Source organism: Myotis yumanensis, unplaced genomic scaffold (assembly GCF_028538775.1).
Source record: "Myotis yumanensis isolate MYYU_CA2020_CCGP unplaced genomic scaffold, mMyoYum1.0.hap1 SCAF_1, whole genome shotgun sequence".
In the NCBI taxonomy this organism is placed as follows: Eukaryota; Metazoa; Chordata; class Mammalia; order Chiroptera; family Vespertilionidae; genus Myotis; species Myotis yumanensis.
The window spans coordinates 157,032,881-157,054,041 of NW_027223752.1; the positions used below are offsets into that span (position 1 = coordinate 157,032,881).

Consider the following 21,161-nt stretch of genomic DNA (forward strand, 5'->3'; position numbering starts at 1 on the left):
AGAGAGTTTTCATGTTTTAAGCTGAAGAGTCTGAAGTTGAGAAAAACTGCTAATTGGCGAGGCCGTATCTCCTTTAAGACTTCTCCTTTAGTTCAATTGCTGATTCCAGTCAGGACACAATTCAAGGTTCTAAAAGTAACTTTAAGGCCACAAGTAAGTTGGAGACTGAAGAAAATAACACACTGCTTTTTACCCAAAAGACATTTAGTGGAGGTTTATAGTGGTTACAATTTCTTAAGAATTGAAAGGGGGATTTCTTAAAAGTTGGAGGTCTAGCCAGGGCTGGATTCTGTCGCATTCTTGAGATTTCAAGACCCCCCTGAGAACTTCAAATGCATTTTTCTATTTTAAAAATAATGGGAATTTTCCAGCAGTCTTATTCACAAGTAAATTGTAACTGAAAATTAACTCTGTGCCCCATAGTCTGACAAAGAATAATTTTTGTGAATAATAATGAAAGTGTCTATAATTAATACAAATGAATGACGACTTTATAATTGCAAGACAAAGCCATGACTAAAGTAAAGGGTGTTATTCTAATTTATGTTTGACCCAGAAAACAAAATAATGTGTGATTTATGAGCTTCTCTGAGTTGCGATTACCTCTTTTTATTCTGCCTTCCCCTCAAATGCTAATTTAAAGATCACAGGTTCTTATTTAAAAAAAAAAAAAAAAAGGCGAGAAAACCATTCTTTTGCAATTCAGTTTTTCTTGATCAAAGCAAAGTTACATTTGGTACAATGGACTTGGTAGCGTGGTTCCATATGTACCCATTTCCAGGAGAGTACACTTCTTTTAGAGCAGATCTGTTAGAGAAAGTTGCTTATACTTATCTATCAACATATAATTTTCTCCTTTGTCATCTTTTTAACATTTTTGATGCATTCTGTTTTCTTGTTGCCTTTCTTTTTACAACTGAAAATAGGATCTTTGGGGAGAAAATAGTTTTAAAATGTTAAACACATACAGCCCCATAAAAAATGCCATCTGTCTAAGAAACTGGCAAGATACTACCATTGTTTCCTTAGATATTTTCAATTGCTGATGAAACATGCTGACATCCATCCATCCATTCAAAATTTAATGAACTTTGTTGTTTTCATCTACAGTGTGGTTTGTATGACATTGAATGAAAAAATAATAATAAGCCAATCCCTATATAAAAGTAGAGTCTACCTCAGATAATCTAGTTAGACAGGAAAAAAAATGTGTGTTATAATTAGTCATGTTTGATAAAAATTCTGAGGAAGGTTAGTGTTGTCATTAGCAAATGCCTTGTGGGAAGAGGGCTTTGAGGAGGACTCTTAAGGCTTTGCCTGAAAGGCCAGAGGTGAGTGGCATTTGGGACGGAAGGGGCAGCAGCACAGGCGTGAGCTAAGTTGAAACTGTATCAGACTGGACACTGCTCTGGGCTGGGGATGGCACAGGTCAGTGTGGAAACGCAGGTTAAAGCCAGATTGCGTGGCGCTCTGAAAGCTGCGCAGCACTCAGGATTGTCTTCACCTCCCGCTTGTAGTTAGCTGTGAGGGATGTGCCCACTAATTCATTACCACTAACCACGACAGTACTGCAATTCGTGGCTTGCTTTTCTGTTCTTTCCTTCCTTTTTTATTTACTAAATATATTGGGGCCCGGTTGGTATGGCTCAGTGGTTGAGTGTCAACCTATGAATGAGGAAGTCATGGTTCAATTCCCGCTCAAGGCACATGCCTGAGTTTTGGGCTTGATCCCCAGTGTGGGGTGTGCAGTAGGCAGTTGATCAAAGATTCTCTCTCATCGTTGATGTTTCTACTCTCCCTCTCCCTTCCGCTCTGAAATCAATATATATATATATATATTTATAAGTTTATTGGGGTGACATTGGCCAATATGAATATATAGGTTTTAGGTTATAAGATCTATATATTGCACCATGTGCCCACCACTCAAAGCCAAATCTTCTCTTGTCACCATATATTAGAACCCCTTTTCCCCTCCTCCCCTTCCCTCTGGCATAGACATGTATATACCATTACATGCCTTGGGTGAGAGAAGAAGGAGGAAGCCGATGTATCCTGAATGAAGTGTCCTGACTTCTCATATAGCGTCAAGGTTCATATTTTTCTAATGGTAGTGCATCTCAGAGAGATGCAAGAATATTTTTTCTTTGTTTTGGAAGACATGGTTTCATAAAACTCATCAGGCAGAATCAATTTCAAGCTAAAATCAAAGATTTTAGAGGATGCTCAATCAAAGAAAGAATTCAATTCTAGTCTTTCTTTGATGAAGGTGACAATTTCTTTATCTGCTTAGAAACAGTAAAGCTTACAGCCACCTGCAAATAAACACTTATCCAAAAGTGTATCAGTGGTTTTATTAGACAAATCTCTTCTTATCTCAAAGCAAACTAAAAATAAGGTCTGCATTGACAAAATCATTTATAGTTTGCTTTGTTTGCATATTGCTCTCAATATCCTCATCCCAATTCTCTGTACTGAATGTCACTTCAAATTAGAATTTCCAAGTAACTGGAGAATCGAAGATGGCGGCATAGGTAAACACCAGAGACTGCCGCCGTGGACAACCACTTCAATAATACAACTAAAAGTCGGAGCGGACATCAACCAGAACCACGGGAAGGCTGGCTGAGGAGAGTCTCTTCAACTAGAAGCAAAAACAACAGCATTCCGACGCTCAGCGGAGGCGTAGTGTGGAAAATTTAAAGGTACGGCGGTGTGGTGGTGAGGGTGCGCGCGCAAAGCGGGCTGGCGGCTGAGGGCGCGATTGTCGTTTTCACTCAGGAGCGAGTCTCAGACTCTGGGCTACAGATCCGGGCGAGTCTCTAGGGACCCAGACTCAAACGGGAGAAGCGGGACTGTCTGGCTACGGCCCCTCCGAGGTTTGCAGCGATTGCTGGGACAGAGAGGCAGAGCCCCTGGGGACGGACTGAGAGCGGCCATAGCTGCTCCCTCCCCCCCCCCCCCCGCCCTGTTGAGCCCGCCCCGCCCAAACCCTGCGCACAGCCATTTGCCGATCGCCTCAGGCAAGGGCTGGACTAGCACCTCCCCTGAGGACTGAAGTTTTCCCACAGCTGATTTCCACAGCCAGTCGTCAAATCCCTCTAGTGTTAACTACAACAATTAAGGCTTGGCTAGAACAAGACTGCACACAAAGACCACAAGGGGGTGCACCAAGAAAGCATAAAAGATGCGGAGACAAAAAAACATGACAGAAATGGAGGATATGGAGCTAAGAATCGCAATTTTGAGGGCTTGCCATAAATTTGTGCAGAGCCTCACGAAAACTAATGAGACCCTCGATGCTACGATAAAGAAATTAGAAAGTAAGCATACACGGACTGAAATAAAGAATATTATACCCAATAGCAGACCAGAGGAGCACAAGAATCAAACCAAAGATTCGACAAAAAACACCCAATTGGAAAAGCATAATGAAAAAAGAATCCGAAAGTGTGAAGATAGTGTAAGGAGCCTCTGGGACAGCTTTAAGCGGACTAATATCAGAGTCATTGGAGTGCCAGAAGATGAGAGACAGCAAGATATTGAAAACCTATTTCAAGAAATAATGGCAGAAAACTTCCCCCACCTGGAGAAAGAAATGGACTTACAGGTCCAAGAAGCGCAGAGAACCCCAAACAAAAGGAATCCAAAGAGGACCACACCAAGACACATCATCATTAAAATGCCAAGAGCAAAAGACAAAGAGAAAATCTTAAAAGCAGCAAGAGAAAGAGGCTCAATTACCTACAAGGGAATACCCATACGACTGTCAGCTGATTTCTCAACAGAAACTTTGCAGGCCAGAAGGGAATGGCAAGAAATATTCAAAGTGCTGAATACCAAGAACCTACAACCAAGATTACTTTATCCAGCAAAGCTATCATTCAGAATTGAAGGTCAGATAAAGAGCTTCACAGATAAGGAAAAACTAAAGGAGTTCATCACCGCCAAACCAGTATTATATGAAATGCTGAAAGGTATCCTTTAAGAAGAGGAAGAAGAAGAAAAAGGTAAAGATACAAATTATGAACAACAAATATGCATCTATCAACAAATGAATCTAAGAATCAAGTGAATAAATAACCTGATGTACAGAATGAACTGGTGACTATAATGAATCAGGGACATAGAAAGGGAATGGACTGACTATTCTTGGGGGGGAAAGGGGAATGGGAGATTCGGGAAGAGACTGGACAAAAATCATGCACCTATGGATGAACTCAGTGGGTGGGGAGTGAGGGTGGAGGGTGGGGTGGGAGCTGGAAGGAGGGGAGTTATGGGGGGAAAAAAGAGGAACAAATGTAATAACCTGAACAATAAAGATTTTAAAATAAATAAATAAATAAATAAAAAAAACAACACATATCTTAAAAAAAAAAAAAAAAAAAAAAAGAATTTCCAAGTAACTGTCTTATAGAATACCAGAGGCCCGATGCATGAAATTCATGCAAGAGTAGGCCTTCCTTCCCCTGGCTGCTGGCACCAGCTTCCCTCTAGCACCGGGGACCTGGGCTTCCCTCTGGCTGCTGGCAGGCACCCAAGCTTCCCTCCCAGCCCCAGCTTCGTCCTGAAGGACATCCGGTCTAATTAGCATATTATGCTTTTATTATTATAGATACACCGATACTAGTTACGATAAAACATTAAAGTCTAGTGGCCATTGATAAGACAGTAAGCTCTCAATCTGAGAGGCAGCATGCAGAATACAATCCAGAAAGTGGTTTCATCAGCAATTTCATTGTGCTAATTCCCTTAAAAACATGCTCTTTGTTTAAAGAAATAGAAAACTTTCATCTGAATTTCCAATGAAGAAATGCTTTCCTGTTAAGATTATTTTAAAACAGGATAATAATGATAATACTGAAGAATGCTATAATTCTGAAATGGCTCCTATTAAATAAGAGCAGGTGAGTGACTCCCGTCATCAGATTAAACTTGACCCCTTACAGTCTTAAAATCTATTATATCATGTAAATGAGGTATTAGTGACTTTTTTTCCCCTAAATATGAAATTTTCTTGGACCAGAAGTTGTACAACATATAATTCTGGGCTGGTGTCAAGGTTGCAAACTTAAACAAAACAAAACAAAACACCTTGTCATTCATTCTAATGGCCTGCTCACCACAGAAATATAAAATAAAATGTTTAATAAAATATGAAAATTAGAGTCAAGTAAAACAATGTTTCCTGCTTGTCTTCATCCTGAAGAAGCCCTGAGTGTTCTAAAGGTAACAACTTTACCTGAGAGTTGGAGACTGAAACTATAAGTGAAAAAATGCTATAAAGAGCATAGGATTATACATAATGGAATAGAGACCGGATTTAGGTTTACAAGATTAAGTCCAATTCGGACAGAATTTTCCCAGATTTAAATCGAAATGACAGCTGCACAGACAACTATACAAACAAGTATCAGCATATCCAAATCGGAGAGTGCATTCTTTCTCTCTCCTCAGGTCTAAACGTTTGGACTGAAAGATGATCCTGTTCCTCATATTTATAAAGAGTTTTAGTTTACATTCATTGTTTCAAACAACTATAAAGAAGCCAAAACATACTATCAAGGGGGAAAATGACATGTTTTCATGTTAACTATTAGCTGATTAAGCATACCATTGTATCGCCTGGCCGGCATGGCTCAGTGGTTGAGCATGGACCAATGAATCAAAAGGTCATAATTCGATTACGGTCAGGGCATATGCCCAAGTTGCGGGCTTGATCCCCAGTGTGGGGCATTGTGGAGGTAGCCAATCAATGGTTCTCTCATCATTGATGTTTCTATCTCTCTCTCCCTCTCCCTTCCTCTCTGAAATCAATAAAAATATATCAATCAAACAAACATACTGTCGCACTAACTTTCCCCTGGATATAAATATTGAAAGGGGATAAGGAAAGCAATCAGAAAACATAGCCCAAAGGCAATTTCCAGATTAGGAAGAAAATAGCTCAGCAGTGATGAAGATTATTTCCTGGTGTAGGTTCCAAATAATATTTTGTCTCCATAATCAAATTCACATGAGAAATTAAGACAACATAAAAATTAGCAATGATAAGATTAAATATTAGAAAGATCAGTGAAAATGACGCTTTTTTTCACCCATACGATATCACCCAATATCCAAGAAAGGATTATCAGTTTCATTTTGCTTTTGAAAATAATAATGTGGCAAGATTTTGATTAGGGTATTGACATCGCTCCTTCAAAATCTGGATGCTCATTTAGTGACATAAGAAGATAAGGCCATAGAAACCAGTGTTGAGAACGCTGGTAATAAACTTGGTTTGTATTACATTCCTATTGCTGCTGTAACAAATTCCCACAAACTCAGTGGCTTAAAACAACACAAATTTATTAGCTTATAGTTTTGTAGATCAGAATTCTAAAATGAGTTTTATGGGGCTAAAATCAGAGTCTTCTCAGGACTGCATTGCTCCTGGGGGTTCTGTTTTCCAGGATGTAGAGACCGCCTGCATTCCCTGGCTCGTGGTCTCTTTCTCCATCTTCCACTATCTGTTTCCATGACCCTATCGCCTTCTCTAACTTTGTGTCATCACATCAGCTTCTCTGACTCTGACCTATGTATTGACATTGGGCCCAAGGGATAACTTAGCATCAGTCTGTAAGGTTCTCCAGACTTAAGGCTCATGTGATGACATTGGGCCTAGATTACTCCAGAGGAAGCTCCTCAGATCAAATTCTTTAACCGAATCACATGTGTAAAGCCTCTTTTGCCATGTAAGGTGACAGTCACAAATTCCAGCGATTCAGACACAGGCATCTTTGTGGGGCTGTTGTTCATCTTACCACATGGATTAACCTGGGTAACAGTAAGGTTTAGACCATTTTTCTACTGCCACACACAGAGGAATGCCCTACAGATGGCAGACGGCAAACCTTGCACTTCTATTCGTATTTTGTTAGATCCAAAGCCAGCCTCTTCCCTCCAACTCAAGAAAGCGTTTGAGAATGAGTGCAAGTGGCTGAGTCACACTGTTATGAATAGTCCTGAAGGCACTCATAAATATTTAAACTCACAAATATCAGTACTCAAGCTCTTATTGGTAACACATAACTTACCATATATCTCCTTATCATATACCATATGTTATATGATAAGGTATTTATTATATACCTTGGACTAGGCATCAAGGCTTACAATTTCTAATAAAATATAGTTTTTTAGAAATTATTAATATGTATAAAATTTTTTTTCTAAAATATATTCTTATTGATTTCAAAGAGGAAAGGAGAGGGAGAGAGATAGGAACATCAATGAGAGAGAATCATTGATCAGCCGCCTCCTGCACTCCCCCTGCCAATGACTGGGGATCGAGCCTGCAACCTGGGCATGTGCCCTGACTGGGAATCAAACTGTGACCTCCTGGCTCATAGATCGACACTTAACCACTGAGCCATGCCAGCTGGGCAGTACATACACAATTTATCCTGATTGTTTACAAACTCTAAATTGCCATCCAGTACTCTTTTATAACAATAAAGATTATTTGCCTTGTGACCATCTTCTGAATTTTAATCTTCCAATTTTAATTGTAAAATATATGTTACAAGCTACATCAAGTACATGTTCCTATTTGCGGCAATCCAGTGGTTTTTACACTTCATCATTCTTATTGTTAAATCCCTAAATGGTCTAACCAGCAGCGGCATTTGACACAGATGGTGGCTCCCTCTTTTCTAGAGCACTTTCTTCATTTGGTTTCTGGGACACTGTTTTCTCTTACTTCTCCAACTTCACCACCTGCTCTTTTTCTATTCTTTGCTGGTTCCCTCGCCACCTCTCCAGTCTTTAAACTTCAGAAAGTTCCCTGGGCTCAGTCTATGGACCACTTCTCTTTTCATCTGCACCAGGGGTTCTCTTTGGGGGCGATGATTTTGCCCTCAGAGGCTACTTGACAATGTGCGGAGGCATTTTGGTTTTCACAACCAGAGGGGGGTTGGCTACTTGCATCTAGTGTGTAGAGGACCTGGATGGTGCCCAGGACAGTTCTCCACAACAATTACCCGGCCCCAATGTCAATGGTGCCAAGATTGAGACACTGTGGCCAAGAGAAGTAAAAGGGAGAGATTAGGAAGAGAGAAATTGCAAAACTAAAGAGAGTGGAGGGTGAAATGTGATACAGACTCGAAAACATGCTCACTGTTTGCGATGACATCACCGACGCTTCAGATACACTCAGGCTGAATTGCTTCGAACAGATTCCAAGCACAGAGCTGAACAGAGTAAGGTTCTCATTTCAGATCAGTTCAATTTAACTTGTAAAGCAGACAAAACCACCAATTTGGATCAATTTTTCCCTTCACGGTTCCAGCATTAAGATTAATTCTGTCTGCAACAAAAACCACAGCCGCGCTGCCCCATGAAGTGCGGAGTGATCGGTTCTCACAAATTGATCGCAATGCGTCCTTGCCATGAATGCCATCCCAAACTGCAATTTACAATCTCTGTCCACGCAAGAGAAATAAATCACCTGAAATGAAGAATAATCGCTGCCGCCCTAACCGGTTTGGCTCAGTGGATAGAGCATCGGCCTGCAGACTTAGGGTCCCAGGTTCGATTCCGGTCAAGGGCATGTACCTTGGTTGTGGGCACATCCCCAGTAGGGGGCTTGCAGGAGGCAGCTGATCGATGTTTCTGTCTCATCGATGTTTCTAACTCTCTATTCCTCTCCCTTCCTCTCTGTAAAAAAATCAATAAAATATATTTAAAAAAATAATAATCTCTGCCAAGACAATCCCCCACTCCCCCATACAAGTGTTCAAATTCTTTTTGAAGTAGAATTCCAGTTATTTCCAGTCATCCCTCTACTAACCAATCCTAGAGTATATGATAATCCCATGAAAACCAATCCTAACTTAGCCCTGGATGGGACCATGTTGTAAAAATACATTAGACTATCAGAATTTACGACTCAGATTGGCCTTATACTTACCCCATCTCTTCTAAATTATTAGAGCATGACAATTGGATAGCAAGGAAGGTTTCTATGACACAAATTTTAAAATTAAGAGTAGGGATGCCTCTATTTTGTAAGTCTCAGGATTATATAAGGGAATGACAGGCTATCATATGATAAAGTATGCCAATTGTAATGAACAAAATCAAGTGTTCCGTTTTCTAAATCTTAGAACAAATTATTTACTTTTTTAATGAGCTATTCTCAGACCTTTGCTGCTCCCACACTTTGCCGCATTGGGAGACACTGATTCTCCTGGGATGACTGTGTACAAGACTGAATGAGCCAGACAGGAAGCCACTCTCTAGCATGTACCCACCATCGGGTTCTACAGAGGAAGCAGGATGAAGCCTGCCCGGTGGGAGACTTTATATTTATTTACGTCATTTTCCAGAGAGACTTTCACTTGCATGTCATGTGCAACCTGGGCCATGACTAAGGTAGCTTGGGATTTATCAAGCAGGGGTTCTGAGAAAAGACAGCACTGCCCATAGCAACCTTTTCTTCTACCAGTTTCCACAGGAAGTAGAAATGCTTAAGGAGAGACAAGCATGTATGTGACTCATGGTTTCTTTGAAACGGAAGAGTGATTTGTCTTCCCATGTTCCCAAGAGCATTCCCCTTGGGAAGGTGTATTAAGAGGGAGTGTGTCCTTCAGATTACTCAGGGGGGCATTCGTACGCTCTGTCAATAGCTTGCAATCTCTATATATAGCAAACCCGAGCCTCTGCACTTACCATCTTTTTCTATTTCTCTTATTTGTCAGCAGTGATTTACTAACCAACAAGACTTAAGAATAAGAATATTCTTTACTTGGCTGTGCTTACATGGAAAGTTTCCCACCTAAAAAAAAAAAAAAAAGTATAAAAATAAAGAATTTGAGCCTTAGCTGATTTGGCTCAGTGGATAGAGCATCAGCCTGCGGACTGAAAGGTCCTGGGTTTGATTCCAGTCAAGGGCACATGCCTGGGTTGTGGGCTTGATCCCCAGTGGGAGGTGTGCAGGAGGCAGCCAATCAATGATTCTCTCTCATCATTGATGTTTCTATCTCTCTCCCTGTCCTTTCCTCTTTAAAATCAATAAAAATATGGTGTGTGTGTTAAAAAAAAAGAATTTCATGTGTGTTTATTCAAGATGCATCCTCCAGGAAAGCATTTTGAACCAATTTGAGAAGTTCCAGAGGCCTAAGGTAGGTCAAAATGGTGGAAAAGGTAAACTTGCTTCTTCCCACAACCACATCAAAATTACAAGTAAACTGCAGCTTTAACCATCACTGAGAACTGCCTGAAATCTAGCTAAACAGAAGTCCTATAAGTAAGGATAGACCGAAGCCATGTGGAGACTGGTAGGAAAAGCAGAGAGACACAGAACAGGTTGGTCTCCCTCCCCTCCCCCCAAAAAAAGAAATCAGGAGGGATATCTCAGCTGTGGGGGTGCCCGCCTGAGGAGTGAGGAGTCCCATCCCCACACCAGGCTCCCCAGCCAAAGCTTCCGGTGTTGGGTAGAGAACTCCAGGTAACTTTGGCTGTGAAAACCAGCAAAGATTGTAGCTCAGTGAGATGGAGAGCTGTTGCAGACCCAGGAGTTTCTCTTAAAGAGCCCACGCAGGGACTTACTTAGACTCACTCCTTCTGAACTCTAGCACTGGGGCAGTAGCTCAAAAGGCACCTGAGACATAAGGAGAGGACTGAATTGTTTGGCTTCAGGGCAAAGGCTGGAGGGACAGCTTTCTCCCAGACAGAAGTGCTGGCATAAGCCCTTGTTCCTTTGCTGAGCCCTCCGCCAGCAGGCACAGGCAGGTGCCATATCTGAGTGTCTATCGACCTGGCTCATATTGTATTCCTGGTCCTGGTGATTCCCTGAGACCTTGCCCCACCCAACTTGCAGCACACCCACACCACTTCCAGTACTTTTTCATACAAATAGCCTGTCTTAGCTCATGCTATGGATTTTCCTAAAATCTCTCAAAGGTTCATAAACCCCAAATATTCAGCATCTGGCCTTGGCATGCCCCATAAGTCTTGCTAAGCATCCCCAAGCCTGACATTAACGGCAGCAGGTCTCAGTTCACAACTTAGTCTCTCCAAAGCACCTCCAAGCCCAGAACAAATGGCAGCCATCTGCAGATCACTTTATACCTCACATAAAGTGGCCCAAGGCCGGGTGCAGGCATTAGGTGACCTTGGCTTCCACTGCCCAAGAGGTCCTAGAACCAACATCTCCAGTGGTGGCTTCATGCCACACCAGAGCACCACCCAACCACCTCAACAAATGACACACCCAAAGGGCAGACTTGGCAGTCACGAGAGCCTCTAAAGCAAATTCCACTCTGTAGGGTCAGCCCCAGTGCAACAGCTCCTCCACTGTAGTCTCAGCCATTCCTCGCAACCAGTCAGCCTGAGGGTCAATCACCCCCAATGATGTACCAACAGGAATCAAGGCTCAGCTACAACAGAAAGACACACACAACCCATACAAGGAACACCTGGCTCAGGTAACTAGGGAGACTGCACCACTGGGCCCTACAGGACAGCTACTACATAAGGCCATTCTACCAAGACTGGGAGATGTAGCAGCTCTACCTAATACATAGAAACAACCACAGGGAGGCAAACAAAATGGAGATGCAAAGAAACATGTCCAAAACGAGAGAACAGAACTAGACTCCAGGAAAAGAACTAAACAAAATGGAGAAATGCAATCTACCAGATGCAGAGTCCAAAACATTGCTTATAAGAATGCTTAATGATCTCAGTGAGAACTTCAAGAGATAGGAAACATAAAAACATATAGGTACCTATATGCTATAGCATTTAAGTGTTTACTGAGCCTCCACAGGTTGCAGCTCTCTACATAAATGTCTATAACAGAAACTTACTGCTCCACAGAAGACACCAGGTTGAAGGCTGGCTTGGAATGCACAAATGTTTCTGAATTTGATCAAAGTAATGACAAGTTACTATGTTCCAGCTACTGTTCTCAGTGTTCCAAGCACTTGAGATATATCATGTCTCATTTATAGTTCAAAGAAACCATCATCCCCATTTTGAGCATGCAGAAACTAAGGAACAAGGTTAAGTAACTTGTACAAGAACCCACTGATGTAAGTGACAATGCTGGAATTAAATTCCGCAGCTGCCAAGTGTCAGAACCTGTGGACCTAACCACTACCTTGTATTCTTTTTTTATTTTTAATATGTTTTTATTGATTTCAGAGAGGAAGGGAGAGGGGAAAGAGAGATAGAAACATCAATGATGAGAGAGAATCATTGATAGGCTGCCTGCTGCACAACCCCCATTGGGGGGTCAAGCCCACAACCCGGGCATGTGCCCTTGACTGGAATCGAACCGAGGACTCTTCAGTCTGCAGGCCAACGCTCTACCCACTGAGCCGAACCAGCTAGGGCATACCTTGTATTCTTACTGAAGATGTTATGCTACTTCTCAACTGGTCGTTTCAGCAACAGTGGTTCTTTTTTTTTTTTTTTTTAAAATATGGAACGCTTCACGAATTTGCGTGTCATCCTTGCGCAGGGGCCATGCTAATCTTCTCTGTATCGTTCCAATTCCAGTATATGTGCTGCTGAAGCGAGCACAACAGTGGTTCTTGAATCATCACTTTTACCAGTTACCTCTCTCACCCCACCACTCTTTCTTATATTCAAAAACGTAAATAATCTGTTACACTTGAGATCTACTTTTTCTCCAAGAAAGTATCCCTTTCTTTATGTCATATTCATAAGGCTATTGATTTTTAATAGGGAGAAATAAGTTGAAGCAAGTCTGCAGAGAATACTTCCCCCAGAGTCACTGCATACTGGAGGCTGACAGAGTCACTGTATACTGTCAGCCCACTTTTTGTAGCTGACAGCCATATTCCCTGGATCACTTGACGGGAAGACATGCTGGAAGATCTTTGGCATATTACACAATTTTCTACCTTTATGTCTGCCCACTTAGAATGGTCTATTCTATAGTTCTAGCCATCCAAAAGGACAGTCAATGTTCCAGTGCTTTCAGATCCAAAATTCTAGCATTGAGAAGTTCTTGAGGGCATTTGTACCAGACTATACATAAGGAAATATAATCATACCAAGACAGGTACTTTATATTTTCCATCTATCTTGTTTATTGAAACAGGAGTGCCATTAATATCATAGGTGGGTTATAAGTTTTATAGGAATTTAGACAGATTTAACATTGTCTCTCAGACGGTGTCCAAATGCTTTTATAGAGTTCAAATGATTTTACCTATGTCTATTCTGGAATCATGTCTTATAACTTCCCCTATGCTATCACCATATTGTGATTTTCAAGATATCACACTCTTTTGTCTCGCCTTGCCTTTAACACATGCCATTCTCATTACCTTGAATGCCCTTCCCACCTATTAATCTGTGAAGATACTCTCTGACTGCTCTCTAGGTCAAGTTTATTACCTTGTCCTATATATCCTTTACATACCTATTATAGCACTTATCTCTTTATATTTTGCATACATGTTTACAGGTCTGTGATCCTGGAGGGTAGGAACTGTGTCTTACTCAACTTTGTATGCCCAAGGTTTCATACCAAATGCCTATCTTAAAGTAGGCTTCTGATATATGAATGGATGAATGATATATTGGATATTTCAAAAATCTTGTGTTTTGGAAGTACTTTAAGAGAAAAGAAAAAATATATTACTGGGAGACTACTAAAGATAACCAATGCTTAAGTCATCTATGAATCTATGCTTCAAACCTACTTGACTCTAAGTCTAAACAGTAAGAATTATTTTCCTATAATTCCCCACTCCTCACCCCCCTGGCCAGGAGCTGAAAGAATCTGATAAATTAATCTGAATTCAATTCTATTGCCTTTTAAAAAAACTTCTTGTTGGAAATAGGATTATATTCCTACTGAGGCATGCTGTTACTGAAACAGCATACTATTTCAAGTAATGCTTAGAAATGCTGGGGAAGCACCATCCAGTTTCTTTAGTTCTTGCTGGCCAGAGACCAATGTATTGCTGTCTCAATGTTGCTGTTTGCATGAAGTAAGCAAAAGAGAAAATAGACAGGTATAAGTACGATTGGCACTATGACAGCATCAGTTTCCACCTGATGGCTGTACCCTCATCTGCATCAGTGGACTCTCTCTGCTTCACTGATGCATTTCCCGACAGATTCTGTGAAAGGCCCAGCTTAATCTGAAATTAAAAAGATACCAACAATAACATACTAATATTGATGATAAATAGCCATTTATTTTTATCAGGATTAGTATACTATAATCAAAGAATGCTCTCAGATACTACTTGATGTCTACCAATAGGCAAAAAGGAAACTGATAGTGCCCTGACCGGTTTGGCTCAGTGGATAGAGCGTCGGCCTGCGGACTGAAGGGTCCCAGGTTCGATTCCGGTCAAGGGCATGTACCTTGGTTGTGGGCACATCCCCAGTAGGGGGTGTGCAGGAGGCAGCTGATGGATGTTTCTCTCTCATCGAGGTTTCTAACTCTCTATTCCTCTCCCTTCCTCTCTGTAAAAAAAAAATCAATAAAATATATAAAATTAAAAAAAGAAAAGAAAACTGATAGTACCTGACTCAGGTGAGAATACAATGACTCATATGTGTTGCTGGTGGAAGGGTAAAATGATATGTCTCTTGGAAAAATAATTTATCAAGAACCTTTTTAAAACATTCACACCTTTTAATCCTGCAATTCTACTTCATGGAATCTGTCTAAAGCAAACAACCTTAAATATGATAAATGCAAGATAGTCACTGCAGTACAACAGTGAAAAAAGTAGACTAAATTTCTAAGACTCAGGGATATACTATGATAAATCCACTCAAAGACTATTATACAACCATTTGAGTTATGTAAAGTGTATATGATATTAATAACTATGGGAGAAAAAAGCAGGATGTGGTTTAATTACAAACCAGAAGAAATACCTCCACCCCAAATTTACAGTAGTTATTCCTGGGCGACAAGATTATGCATGCTTTTTAAAAATATATTTTATTGATTTTCTACAGAGAGGAAGGAAGAAGGTTAGAGAGTTAGAAACATCGATCAGCTGCCTCCTGCACACCCCCTGCTGGGGATATGCCCGCAACCAGGGTACATGCCCTTGACCGGAATCAAACCTGGGACCCTTGAGTCCGCAGGTCGATGCTCTATCCACTGAGCCAAACCGGTTAGGGCTATGCATGCTTTTTTCAAATTTACTTTTTTTTTTTTTTTAAAATATATTTTATTGATTTTTTACAGAGAGGAAGGGAGAGAGATAGAGAGTTAGAAACATCGATGAGAGAGAAACATCGATCAGCTGCCTCCTGCACATCTCCTACTGGGGATGTGTCTGCAACCCAGGTACATGCCCTTGACCGGAATCGAACCTGGGACCTTTCAGTCCGAAAGCCGACGCTCTATCCACTGAGCCAAACCGGCTCTGGCTCAAATTTACTTTTATGCAGTGAAATATTTTTCTCCTAGTTTAATAATGAATAATGAAAAGTTCATAATAAAATTAAATTTTTAAAAAATGCTTTTATTTTTAAAAGTATAAAATGCTAGCCAACATGTCGAGCATTTTGGTGGTAGTTGCATGAATATTATATAAACCTAGAGGCCCAGTGCATGACATTCGTGCATGGGGGGCGGGCGGGGAATCCCCTCGGCCCAGCCTGTGCCCTTTTGCAGTCCAGGAGCCCTCAGGGGATGTCCGACTGATGGCTTAGGCCCGCTCCCTGGGCTAAGCCATAAGTTGAACATCCTTAGCACTGCCACCACCACTGCAGCACTTGCCAGCTGTCAGCTTGGCTTCTGGCTGAGCAGCACTCCGCCTGTGGGAGCACACTGACCACCGGGGACAGCTCCTGCATTAAACGTCTGCCCCCTGGGAGTCAGTGCACGTCATAGCAACTGGCCATTCTGCCATTTAGGCGATTTACATATTACCCTTTCATTATATAAGATTATAAATATTTTATTCCCTATCCTTCTTCATATGTCTAATTGGAAGGAACTATACTAGTCACTCACCATCATACTTACTGAAATCACAAAGACCTGAATTTCAATCATGCCTGTCACATATTAACTCTGTGATCTTGAGTAAATTGCTTTATATTTTATCTGCCTCAGTCTCCTCAAAACACACCAAAACAAACAAACAAACAAAAAAAACACAAAACAGAAAATAACACCCACTACTCGGCTTATTGTAAATCATCAAAATACTGACCCTGGCAACATCTGACACATCCTAAGTACTTAATATATGGTACCTAATGCTTTTGCTTATTATCAGAAAAAATAGACATTATATTATAAGAATGGAATCAAATGCAAAAATCAGGCTAGTTGGGTCTTTATGACCAAAGGCATTTCAAGTCCTGTTTAGTCATTCTAATGGTATACATGCTACCTGGACACTTGTGAATTTGGTATTAGCTTTTTTGTGAGTACTTTAAGAAGCAACAAACAAGCAAAATAGCAGGAGCTAACTATGTAAGTAATCAAGAGCTTTTATGCAAATGAGTACATTACATATCTCAGCTTGAATATGGAGAGAAACAACATTGTGAAAGAATAATCTGAACACTTTATTGTTATAAAAATTCCTACACAGGATGAAGGACAAGTTTCTTAGATGACATATGCAGGTCACTCTTGAACTGAGCTGAAAAGTACTGATCTACCTAAAAGCAAGGAATAGTAACAAAAAAATACCTATAAATAAGCCTTCCAAATTAGGTATTTCTAAAAGAAAATGATAAGTCAAGTTATGAGTAGATACCGTTTTTATCTGACCTATTTATGGTGGGAGCAAAAAAGGTCCCTTTTATAGTCGTTTAATTACTAGGTAGCAGTAAAGGAATTCAATTTAACCATGTGACTGATTTATGCTGCAGTTAAAAGGCCGACGGAATGTCATGACATTAATGTTGTAAAATGCTCATTCTCTTAGTAACTTACAGCACTTTTATAATAAAAAATGGTTAATGCAGCAATTTTGAGCTGAGAGCAGGTTGGCCATTCAGCTATGTAAGTGGAAATAACAATACTGTATTATGAAGTCACTGTTCTGCCTTGGAGGTGAGGTGAAAAGCAAACCTGGCCATAAGACGAAGTCTGATCTAATCCAGATTTGTAAAACTGGCATCACTGCTTTGATGTCAGCAGACATTTAAAGGGCATCTGGAGGATAGGTATGGTATTATCTCATGACTCCAAAGCAGCTACTGGCCAAGAATCTTCCCTCAATTCCACACACCTGCCATTGTGTGAACCTGACTGATCATGAGCAAATATTCACCAGCTATCTCACCTACAGTGCACCTGGTGACTTCAGGTCATTGGTTTTCAACTTCTAGTCATGCCTTGAGCCCATGACTTCCCTAGATCTTTACATGAAAAGACAACTTACAAAGAAATCTAATCACAAGACAAAGGGGGCTGAAATTATGGGAGGGCTTGGAAGGTTCCTCTTCCTATTAATTCCTCATTTGGCTCCTATTGGCTGCTTGAGACAGAGAAGTGGGCAGCAAGAGCTAATCCCAGCTTTTCAGATGCGCTAGGGTCCAATGGTCCCAGCAGCCAAAAGGCAAGCTCTGCATGGCAGTTCTCAGTTAGAAGTAGCTCCAACAGAGAAAGTTTTAATCTCGAGTGGCATGTGATGGCAACAATATAATCTCTAGTTTAGAGTTTAATCTTTCTCCCAGTTACAAACTCTTTGGCTAGGTCCATCGTGAGGTGTATCAGTCTAAAAAATTCTCATTAAAGATGCAGCATGGGTATGACTACAGGCAAAAGCAGCCTTGCTTGGCTGTACCTGGGTGTTGTGGTCAAGAACGCTCACCAATAGGTACTGGAGAAGCCTTAGAGTTGCTTTGAAATGGATGGGAAGGACCTGTGTCTGTATTATTGGACCACACCAGCATTTAGTGCTCAGGTCACTAGCTGAGGATTACATGAGGCATACAGGAAAATGGCAACAATGCAATTGATGGTCTATCAAATTGAGATTCCCCCCCGCCCCCCCCGCCCATTTTGACAGTTTTTCGGTGTTGCGTCTTTCAACTTACTGTGAATTTGGGGCCAAATTTCTCATTTATACTTATGGAACACCTGCTGAGAAATGGATAGTGCTGCCCTAGCCGGCTTGGCTCAGTGGATAGAGCACTGGCCTGTGGACTGAAGGGTTGCAGGTTTGATTCCGGTCAAGGGCATATGCCTGGGTTGCAGGCTCGATCCACAATAGGGGGCATGCAGGAGGCAGCCAATCAATGATTCTCTCTCATCATTGATGTTTCTATCTTTCTTTCCCTCTCCCTCCCTCTCTGAAATCAGTAAAAATATTTTTTAAAAATACATATAGTGCTAGTGGACATAGTCATTTGCTTGAATTTCTAACTTATGTTATCCCTTGAATTATAATTGTACAAACAAAAAGTGTAGATTTCCTCTTGCTACTGCTCTACCTTGTTGGGCATTTTATTATTTACTAGAGGCCTGGTGCACAAAAATTTGTGCACTGGGGGGGGGGGGGGGGGTCCCTCAGCCCAGCCTGTGCCCTCTCCCAGTCTGGGACCCCTTGGGGGATGTCCACCTGCTGGCTTAGGCCCGCTCCCTGGGGGATCGGGCCTAAGTTGGCAGTCAGACATCTCTCTGGCAGCCCGGGAGCCCTTGGGGGATGTCCACTTGCCAGCGGGGAGCAGGCCTAAGCTGCAGTCAGACATCCTTAACACTGCTGAGGAAGCAGGAGAGGCTCCCGCCACCACCGCTGTGCTGGCAGCTGGCAGCCTGGCTTGTGGCTGAGCAGAGCTCCCCCTGAGGGAACACACTGACCACCAGGGGGCAGCTCGTGCATTGAGCGTCTGCCCCCTGGTGGTCAGTGTGTGTCATAGTGACCAGTCATTCCCAGTCTTTCTTCTGTTAGGGTCAATTTGCATATTACCCTTTTATTATATAGGATTTTAAAAAATATATCTTTATTGATTACAGAGAGGAAGGGAGAGGGGGAGATAGAAACATCAGTGATGAGAGAGAATCATTGATTGGCTGCCTCTTACATGCCCCCTAATGGGGATCAAGCCTGCAACCCAGGCATGTGCCCTTGACTAGAATCAAACCTGGGACCCTTCAGTCCGCAGGCTGACACTCTATCCACTGAGCCAAACCAGTTAGGTCCTAGTTGGGCATTTTAGAAGGGCCATCAAACTCCCAATTTTTTTTTCTGCAATCACCAAGCAGATGCTAAACAAACTGAGAACTCTTTTTGTTTGGTGTGATAGGCTGCGTAATGTTCCCCCAAATATATCTACATCCCGAGCCCCAGAATTTGTGCCTGTGTTACCTTATACAACACAAAGGGGCTTTGCAGAATGATTAAATCAAGAACCTTGAAATGGGGAGACTGTCCTGCATTGTCTGTGTAGACCCAATGTAATCAAAAGGGTCCTTAAAAGAGGGAGGCAAGAGGGTCAGAGTCAGAGGGAAGTAGGGATTGGAGAGATGCTATCACATGTCAAAGAATTCTAATCGATCTAGAAGAAGCAGGAAAAGGCAAGGAAACAATTCTCGAAATTCTCCTCTAGAGTATGTTGAAGGAACCAGCCCCGGTGACACCTTAACCTTAGACACATAAGACTCATTTCAGACTTATGACCTCCAAAACTACAAAACAATAAATTTGTGTTGTTTGGGGAAAAAAAGAACTCTTATCCATGACTGTATATGATAAAACAAAAGCAGGGGTTTGCCTGAATAACACCAAAATGACCATTCTTTTTTCCTGCTAAATTGATGAATTTGAATTTAGTCCATAGACAGAAGATTAAGAACCTTAAATGAAGACCGATCTAAAGTAGCTTGACTTTAGAGATAAATTAATTTAATCTTTTCCTCATAAACAATCTTTTCCTTTTGCAGAACCAAACCTGAATATATGAAGCAAAGGATAGTTCTTCCAAAAAATTGCCAGGATTATTCCCTAACTAAAGACAGAATTTGATTCTCTATAAGCACATTAATTCTGCTTCACTAGCAAACTGGTTTTAGGTTAAAAAAAAAAAAAAAAAAAAAGGTAATTCCTGACAAGGAAAGGAAATAGGTTTTATTTTTCTTCCTAAGTCAGCAAGTGGGTGTAGGACACAAGTCACTTTTTAATGTTTTATTTCTCTAAATGTACACATTAAGAAGCAAAGCCTAATGCTATGGTAGAAATAAAGACTTTAGAGAGAAAAAAGCAAATGAAAATAAATAAAATAACTTTTAACTAAAACAGGAACTAAGTGAATATATATATATATATACTGTAGCAACAATCTATTTGCGTTAAAAAAAATTAGGCCTTTTACTTCAGGGCTTAAGTGAGCTGAGGTGAAGTTTTAAATTTTCAATGAGGTAATTACACTATAACCTGATCCCAATTTTAGAAATTCATCATAAAATAAAAACATAAAAACATTTCAAAGATAAGGTGTCACTGTTTCTTTAAACCTCAAAGACTTACAGTAATTTAATTTTGCCCCTTGATGGCTCTCCAGAGATGTCCTGAGGAAGTGTACATGTGGGTGCTAGTGGGAGATTAGATGCCAATTTTCTCCAAACTCCTAACTTGCTCATTGGTGCTATGGAAAGAGTTTACAGTGGTTTTCAACCTTGGCTGCACATTAGAATCACCTGGGAATCTTTTTAAAATCCCAGGTGATTCTAATGTGCAGCCAAGGTGAATGAGGCCCAGAAATCAGGATTTTAAAAAGATTCCCAGGTGATTCTAATGTGCAGCCAAGGTTGAGAACCACTGGTTTAGGTCCTAAACTTTAGGAGGAGTCAAGAGTTGCTAGTCCTCTGTCATCTATGCACAAGGTTACATTCTCTAACTAAGCACTTTCACCAGCTAATTTTTAATTTTTAAAAAATGAATTTTTTTTTTAAATTTTGCCGTTATTTAGGCAAACCCCTGCTTTTGTTTTATAATATACAGTTATGGATAAGAGTTCTTTTTTATTGATTTTATTTATTGATTTTAGAGAGAGGAAGGAAAAGAGAGAGAAAGAGAGACATCAATTTGTTGTTCCACTTATTTACGCATTTATTGATTGCTTCTTGTAGGTACACTGACTAGGGATAGAAACTGTAATCTTGGCATATCAGGATGACACTCTAACCAATGGATCTACCCGGC

The 21,161-nt window shown here is 40.9% G+C and overlaps 1 protein-coding gene and 1 non-coding gene across 6 annotated transcripts in view; both read right to left on the bottom strand.

Annotated features, from left to right (window-relative positions):
* ELOVL6 (ELOVL fatty acid elongase 6) overlaps positions 1–21,161 on the bottom strand; it is a 145,854-nt gene that overhangs the window by 59,374 nt on the left and 65,319 nt on the right. The window lies entirely within an intron of this gene.
* LOC138999747 (U6 spliceosomal RNA) lies at positions 12,467–12,573 on the bottom strand. Its single transcript, XR_011469443.1, has one exon. It is a non-coding gene; the product is annotated as a U6 spliceosomal RNA (small nuclear RNA).